This window comes from Festucalex cinctus, chromosome 11, assembly GCF_051991245.1.
Source record: "Festucalex cinctus isolate MCC-2025b chromosome 11, RoL_Fcin_1.0, whole genome shotgun sequence".
Taxonomy (NCBI): Eukaryota; Metazoa; Chordata; class Actinopteri; order Syngnathiformes; family Syngnathidae; genus Festucalex; species Festucalex cinctus.
This window is the reverse complement of record NC_135421.1, coordinates 27,997,913-28,005,683: the sequence shown is the minus strand read 5'-3', so window position 1 is coordinate 28,005,683 and position 7,771 is coordinate 27,997,913. Positions and strand designations below refer to the sequence as shown.

General features: G+C 40.1%; 1 protein-coding gene across 1 annotated transcript in view; it reads left to right on the top strand.

The window, feature by feature from the left end:
• The first annotated feature begins 2,121 nt into the window (after nucleotides 1-2,121).
• tbl1x (transducin beta like 1 X-linked) overlaps nucleotides 2,122-7,771 on the top strand; it is a 30,257-nt gene continuing 24,607 nt past the window's right edge. The window contains exon 1 of the mRNA XM_077536249.1: nucleotides 2,122-2,977. The gene's annotated coding sequence lies outside the window, so the exon portion shown is untranslated. The remainder of the gene's footprint in view (nucleotides 2,978-7,771) is intronic.

The window sequence follows — 7,771 nt, the reverse complement described above, 5'->3', positions numbered from 1 at the left end:
CCCAGACTCTGGCAGGAAGTGCTCCAACCGTAAGCCACCTAATAGAGGCGCACGCCACATGTTTGTCGGGTGGGGGAGGTGCGTCCGTCTGCCGGAGGCTGATTCTCCCAACAAATGTGTCGATTTGGAGCAGTCTTCTTGCATGCAAGTTCAGTCACAAAAGTTTGACCGTTTCATAAAAGTGAGTGTCAAAACAAAATGACGGTGATGTAAGATGAGGAACTGGTGGTTCAGTAAATGTCAAGCAAATGATTCATTTAGTTTTGGAAAATTGGCATTTTCCAGAGGTCAGAGCACAGCAGAATGTGAACGTTTAAGTAATTATATTAATAATAAAATTGTCACACCAAGTGCCGCGCTGTGCTAAAAGGATGTCTGCTATGGTTTATGTAAGTGTTGAGCAAGAAATGGAAATAACTATGACTTGTTTATTTTTATGCAGTTCAGGAAGACTTGCATATGATTTGGCAAAATGTAACAAAAAATTATTGTGGGAAGAAAAACAAAAATTTCCTTTCAGGGAATTTAAAAAAAATAAATGTATCAATTTAAGAAAAAATATTAAATGTAATAAATAAATAAACTGTCAGAAAATAATAAATCTGAATTTCATAGAGACTATAAATGCACCTTATGAAGTGGCTGTTTTTATTCAGGTTTCCACCAAGTTACTTGTCAAACTCATCTATTTACTATATTTAGTGAATATCTTTGCTCCCACTTCATAAAAAAATACAGGGTGCAACTCTTCAGCAGACATCAGTAAGCTTGTAAGCTGGAAACAGGAGGTCGCAGAGTGCTAAGAACGAGAACAATTTTGGTCTTTTCATGTATATAAATAAAGAAAAACGTGGCATTTCCGTTCTAAGCGTGTGTGACACAAAAAGGCCCTTCAGTGAATGCCAGGCGGTGTTATTGTAGGTCTTAGGTGGCATTGTCACCATGGTTGCCATCTCATATTTTGTACAGTGCTGTTGGTTGCTGAACTGCCTGTGGCTTAGTGTAAACAATAGAGAAGAGCTGTTCCACTCCCACTCAAGTTGACATGTCACGTGACAACATTCCAGACTAAGATGACAGCCCATAGGATTAAGAAACTGAAGTTGACCTCTTCCTTTTGAGAAGATAAAAGTATGTGTCCTCCAAAGCACATTGCCAGGCCCCTTGCAGTTTGGAGAGTGAACAAAAAACAACTTTATTGCCAAAGTACTACAATTAACCAGAGAATCAGGAACCACAAGAAAATCTTCATTGAATTCAATACATAACGCTGGATGTGATTCATCAACAAATTACATCACACATAAGAATGTAAGCCAAGTGTATTGTCTGTACTCACAGCAGCCATTTTGAAGTGAAATGTCCAATGTCACACACATTAACCACAAAGTCGGAGAACCCATTGAGAACTGGTGGTTAAGATATCATGACAACCCCCAACTCATTCCATTCAAGTTAGCAAACAAACAAAAACAAACAAAGTTTGGTCATCCATCACTTTATAAAAAAAATAGGACATTATTTCATATTGATTTTGAATGATGATTCAGATGCTGATTTAATCTGTTACATGTCAGAAAAGAGGCTAAGTGTTGCTAATTGTTTCCCAAAGTATAAGCAGATGTCTGCTAATGTTTTATTTCATTCAAAACGAAAATAATCAAAACACTTTCATGGACTACTACAGAAATCGGGCAAAAGATACTTCAAAATTCAAATACACATATAATTCACTTTGTTTTACATTTAGTATGAAAGTGTTATTCATTATCTGCCAAACTGCACTAATCTCAAATTTTCGCTCGTGAATCAAACAAAACACACAAATCGTCCAAGCAGTGGTTCGTGTCTTGAAAAACTTATAAGGTTCTTGTGTTTCAAGGCACCACTGTACTAACATATATTAATAGTTTATATTTATACAGCAGCCATTTTTCTATGGAATGGACAATGGCAAGCAAAACAAGACTTTTACATGAGGCATACAATGCAAATGGCGCTATCTTGTTGCGCTCATATTGTCGTAATTACGGTAACCAAAGGAATGTGTCACACTCGTGTAGAGCCGTAATGATGTCAACTTGTTATTTACTTTCCAAATCTGAATGACTGGGCAAGGCGAAAGGAGAATTAATCAAGCGCCGGGTTGACCAGGCAGGCGAAAAAGAGGAGCCGCGCGCATGGGGGGAGGGGAACTTCGCCTCGAGGCCTGTTAACATGCTTGCCTGTACTGTATAGCCGGTGACACTGTAGCATTACACTCCAACCCCAAATATAAACGGCGACATTTTACACTTTGGTCTATTTTACGTGTGTGAAGCAGCGAATGCCGTTACGAGCCCACGTACGCCCGAGTGTCTTGTTGGTGAAGTAAGCAGCCGCATTGAAAGCTTGGGGCTTGTTTCATAAAACTACAAGACGGCCAAAAATGGCCGCTGTGAGAGATAAGAGGTGTAAAAGGGCAGACTGATGTAATTAATTAGCGTATTCGCTCTGTATATGTGCGTTCAATATTCAGGTTTAAGGTCAGTTAGAAGCAAGCTCCCATCCCCCACACCGCTCTCTCTCGCTCTCTCTCTTGCTGTGTTCGAAGGTCTCTCTACCACTGGCGTTGAGCGCCTGCTTGCTGCTGTCTCTTTTCGCGTCCCCCCCCCCTCCCCCCCGTCCTCAGTGAACGGCGAACTCCTCCGTAGTAGCCCGCAGTGGCGACACGCTAACTCGGCTTTTATTATTATTTTTTTCTTTAGGCCCCCTCCCCCCCTTCCCCCCACCACCGCCACCGGGGACGTAGCCGATTTGCCCCCACTCCCCCACCCCGGAAAAAAAAAAAAAAAAAAACACCAGCGGTCGGAATTTGAAATATGACGCTGAGTAAAATGGGAGGAAAGTCGTCGCTAGCTTGTTGAAGTTGGAGAATCTCCTTGTGGAAGAGGCGGCGGCGGTGGACACCACGAGTTCACTCTCGTGATATCGAAAGGTACGATTTCAAGTTGCTATTTCAAATAAAAAGTATAACGCGGGGTCACGTTTATTGTTGTGAGGAAGAAACGAGTGCTTATGGCGCTGATGAACGTGTATGTGTGTGAGAAGAGAAGGGGGGGCTACCGGCTCATATCCCCATTGACTCCACACGTGTGTTGAAATTCCTGCCTGTCCCCCTTTAATTCCTCAAATTTTCCGTCTTCAATAGCCCCGTATTGCTCCATGTTTATAACTGTTTACCCTTGGGGATGTTTACACATGTTCCATGATCCTCTCAAAGTACAAAAACAAGTTTAAAACACTTTTTTTTTTTTTGCTCAAATGACAAGAATAAGTACTTAGCTTAAAATTAACAACACTACACCTTCTTTATACTAACCTACTGCTACTTTCTTTGCTTTGCTATATTTTTTAAGTATGGTCAATATTTATATTGATATGCAGACTTGGGAGACAGTTGAGTGGGGGAGGGGAGTGCCATTCAACTGTACTATAGGTTGCTTCTCGGTTTTCAAGAAACTGTTCATGTTACTGTACATACATCTAATGTTACTCCTCCCAAATGACTGGGTGTAAACGCACCAGTGGTTCCAGTTGAAACAGAATAAACAGATTCTGCGTATGAACCTTATTCAGACCAATACGTCTCACTGGAGCCATACAAATCCACTTACTTATAACAAAAAAATGACATTATTATTATAATCTGCATTTCATACTTACGAGATAAAGTATGGGCATACACAGTTCGTAAGTACCTTCTGAGGGTTAGTCAATACAGGGTAAGCAATATCACATAATGAAGCCAAATGATTCAAATTTAATGGATAAGTCTGATTGGGCCTGCAACTTGTATTATGTTACCAGTAAAATTATTCCCTAACAGTTGATATAGTCCATCTAACCCAAGGCCTTCTACTCCCAATCTTACTCAACTAAAAAAAACGTAAGTCATCGAATCAATTAGAAGAAGGGAAGTTGTTTACATGCAGTCAATAGTCTGGTTAAGGTCAAAATTCCTGTTTCTGAAACATTGGGGATAACCCGTCTTGAGCGGACGGTTACTTACGTATATATGGTCATTGTGCTCAATTGGAAAACCTCGTTCAAAAGTGCGACGCACGGACAACGTCATTACGCAAGGTGATGTCAGTTCTGTAAATAGACATCATTTCCGCTTTTAATTCTATGGCCAATAAAACACATTTATGTCACTCACCGCGCCAAATGAAGTAGCCTGTTTTCTCCTCGCTCCAAAATGTGGTTCTTTGCTGCTTCATCATGTGCCTTTACCTCTGCTCGAGTGTTTCCTTATGTTTGTATAGATACACACGGTGGCATTTTTGCCACAGAGAAAGGAAATAACATGAAAACGCAGCAGAGAAATCATTGTATTCAAATGACGCTCGTTTAGCGGGTGGGATAGCACCGCACATATAAGTTGTTCCTGTACGCCAATGACAAAGATTCCTTGCGAATAGAGCAAGTGCAGACTGAAAACGCGATGTCCTGTTGAATCGAGTTACTCTGAATGTGTTTATCTAAACAAATATTCCGGTTACAAAATGGGTCGTTTTCGGGTCTTTAAAAACCCGAATAAGAGCATTTTTGGGGTTTTGCACATTTTGACATAGCCTTTAAAAACCTGACTATTGCCAATATCTGGGTCTTTAAATTATTGGCTGCATGTAAACGTACTCTGTGTGAATCCAGTTTAACCAAACCACTGTCCTACTTAACAGCTTGTCCACCAGCTTTCTCACCAAAGTTGAGCATTTGCCATGAACCCTTAATTGCGGTCATTTTAAGAAACTGTTTTAGTGCCAGTCATTAAAAGAACAATAGTGTTTTATGACCGCCTTGCAACTACTCTAATGTTCCCATTCACCAACTTTGTTAGTGTGTACATTGAATGTCATTAATGCCTCTCATTGAGGGATAGATAAGTTGTACATGTTTATGTTGCCATAGTGTCTTCCACTTGTGTAATTTCCCCAAAATCGTGGATTTATTATAATTGCTTTGTTTAGATTTTTTTTGTTTTGTTTTTTGTTTTCTGTGGACCCTTACATTTTGTACCGTTATATCAAAGTATGAGCTGTGTGATGATGCTACCACATATTACAGTATGCTTTAGTCGAGAAACAAACTGAAGACATCATCTGATGGATTATAGACCCTCGTCTTTTGGCCAAGCCATTCAAATCTGCTGGGGCACGATGAGCCAATTCACCGAAGAGACAGATGCAAATCCATTGCTTCATTTAAAAGGACTCCATGTTGAAAACAGCAATATATCCTGTGCAAAAGTAGGGCAAGGAAGTCCCGAGAAAGCCAGTGACGACCCTCTGCTGCTGCAAAGCCTGTATCAAGCTGTCCAAATATTTTTGTTGCAATATTTACTTATGATAGGCCATTGGGGGGGAGGTGGCTATTCTCTCCCTCCAAAAGGGACATGCAGTGCGCATGGGCCTCCAGCCAACTGGCAGACTCAGTGGTTACTCTGAAATAACGTCCTTACAAGTACTGGTCAGTGGAAAGCTATAATGATTATTTACGCTTATTTTAGATTTAGTGTGGCTGTGTTTATAGTCTTGGACCCATCTGTTACCTGGAGTAGATCTGTGTAGATGAAATGTAAATAAAAAGTTGCAGTATGGAGTAGTTGAGGTTGATGGAAGAGAGTGAATGATCCAGGATTTGTGGTGACATATCCAGAAGGTTTGGGAGTTGGCTTCTGTTTTTGATCTAATGTGCCTCATGTTTCAGTTGGTGATATTGTGCTGGCACGTGTATTTGTCCATATATGGTCAATTTAATATTTTTACACAAATCAGTATCGGTAACTAATGGTAGGTAAGTCCCCACAAAGTCAGTTACTGATGCCCATGTCACTCACGGGGATAGTGATACATGCCACATTTTGAAAGCCATACACATTCAAAGTCACAGCTACTGGAGAAGAATGTGAGTATGACCCCAAGAGGACAAATATACCTGCACCTCACATACATGTTATTATTGTATAATGCAAAATCAGTTTTATTAGAACACTTGATTTAAGTTATTGGGTTAATTGGTAGAATATTCGAGTCTAAAACTTTGATAGCTGCAGCTAGTTGCCGCCATCATTTTATCTGCGACTTACACATACTCAGACGAAGATTCATGCGCAAGGCTCTTTGTTTTCACAGAGCACCGTTTTCAGCTTTTACAAGCAAACGGTCCTACTACCATAGTCCAAAAACTTTCACTTTGTGACGCATTTTGAAATGTTCCCATTTGCAGTCTCCAGAAATTTGTTCACTTGTCACATAAAGTAATGCCTAAATTGACACTGTGATTAATTTGCTTTCAAATTAAAACCGTGTCAAGAAATCAATAAAAGTAGTAGATTTTAATCCAGATGGTTGAGATGTTGACAGTAAAGGTTTGGGCACAGTTTGCTTTGAAGACAGCAGTGGAATGATAAAAGAAAGAGATGTGCAGGATATGGAAAATTTGTGGGTTAGGAACGAATTGAGTGATCTGAAGTGTACAGTAACTAGGGAAAAGTATTGGTGTGTTTTTTTTTCCAACATGTAATCAGCAGGATCTCGTAGTGTATTCTGAGTCTTGTAGAAAAGCCACTGGATGTATTTCTGGGACCTGCATTTCTAACCATCTCTATGACATTGGCCTAACTTAGGCGTTTGAGATTGGTTGATGGTGATATATTGCTGGGGATTTAGACCTTGAGAATAACACTATTGCCAATAATCCTACAAGACATAGATTGTCAACGTTATGTTTGAATTCTACCAACAGGCAAAACTCCAGTTTTAAAGAAATTTATGTAAATAGAGATCCAATTTTTGGTTGTCACTCTACAATCATGGGAAACAAATACGGCAATTCCCTTCTCAGCATGTTTATGACAAGACTTCACTGTCCCCTAACTTTCTCAAAATACAAAATCAGATCATTTTATTTAAAATGTGTGTGTGCATGTCTGTGTTGTAAAAAGCCAAGGCTGATTGAAGCTGATTTGAAGCTGTTCTTCGCGTCGGCGCCGCACGCCACACAGACATTTTACGTTATATCACTGGTGGAACAGCTGCATGACGATGACTGAACTAAAGTCCCAGAGAGAACTGGCCCAAGGGCAGGGCCCGTGAAGGACTCCACGGTGGAGAGCTGACTCATGATTACTGAAACAATCACTTAAATATGTATTAGCAAAGTAAGAATTGAACCAGTTATGAGCTGAAGCAGAGATGCCAAGACAGTTATGCAAGCTATTAAGTAAATTGGCATGGTTGATGGCTTGAGAGGCAGCAGTTAAATGGAGTGGTAGAATGTAGGGGAGTTGCTGCTAATGGAGAGAAAGAACGCTTGGATGCAGGATGGGGAAATATTTGTGAGTACAGTAATCCCCACTCCACTCCAGGGGTTACGGTCCAGACAAGCACCCCACACCCCCCATCCAAAAAGAAGTGAAAATACGCAAAATATGTATACCCTGTTTAAATACACCCTTGGCATGTTCAATTGAGTAAAGAAAATGGTCGATACAACTCACTCACGCTGAATAAAGTTTTAATTTGAGGAATTCCTGTGCATGTTTTTTGTTGTTGTTTGTCAACATTGTCTTACTTTTGGTTCCACAACATAGCGTGTTTGAAGATGGGACATCATAGTCAGGCTCTGGAAAATTAAGCTTTTCTTTGTTTTATTGTTTCTTTTTCATTTGTGCTTTTATTATTTTTGGAGATGACTTCTAAGACAATCAACAGGCCCGTTGCAATCA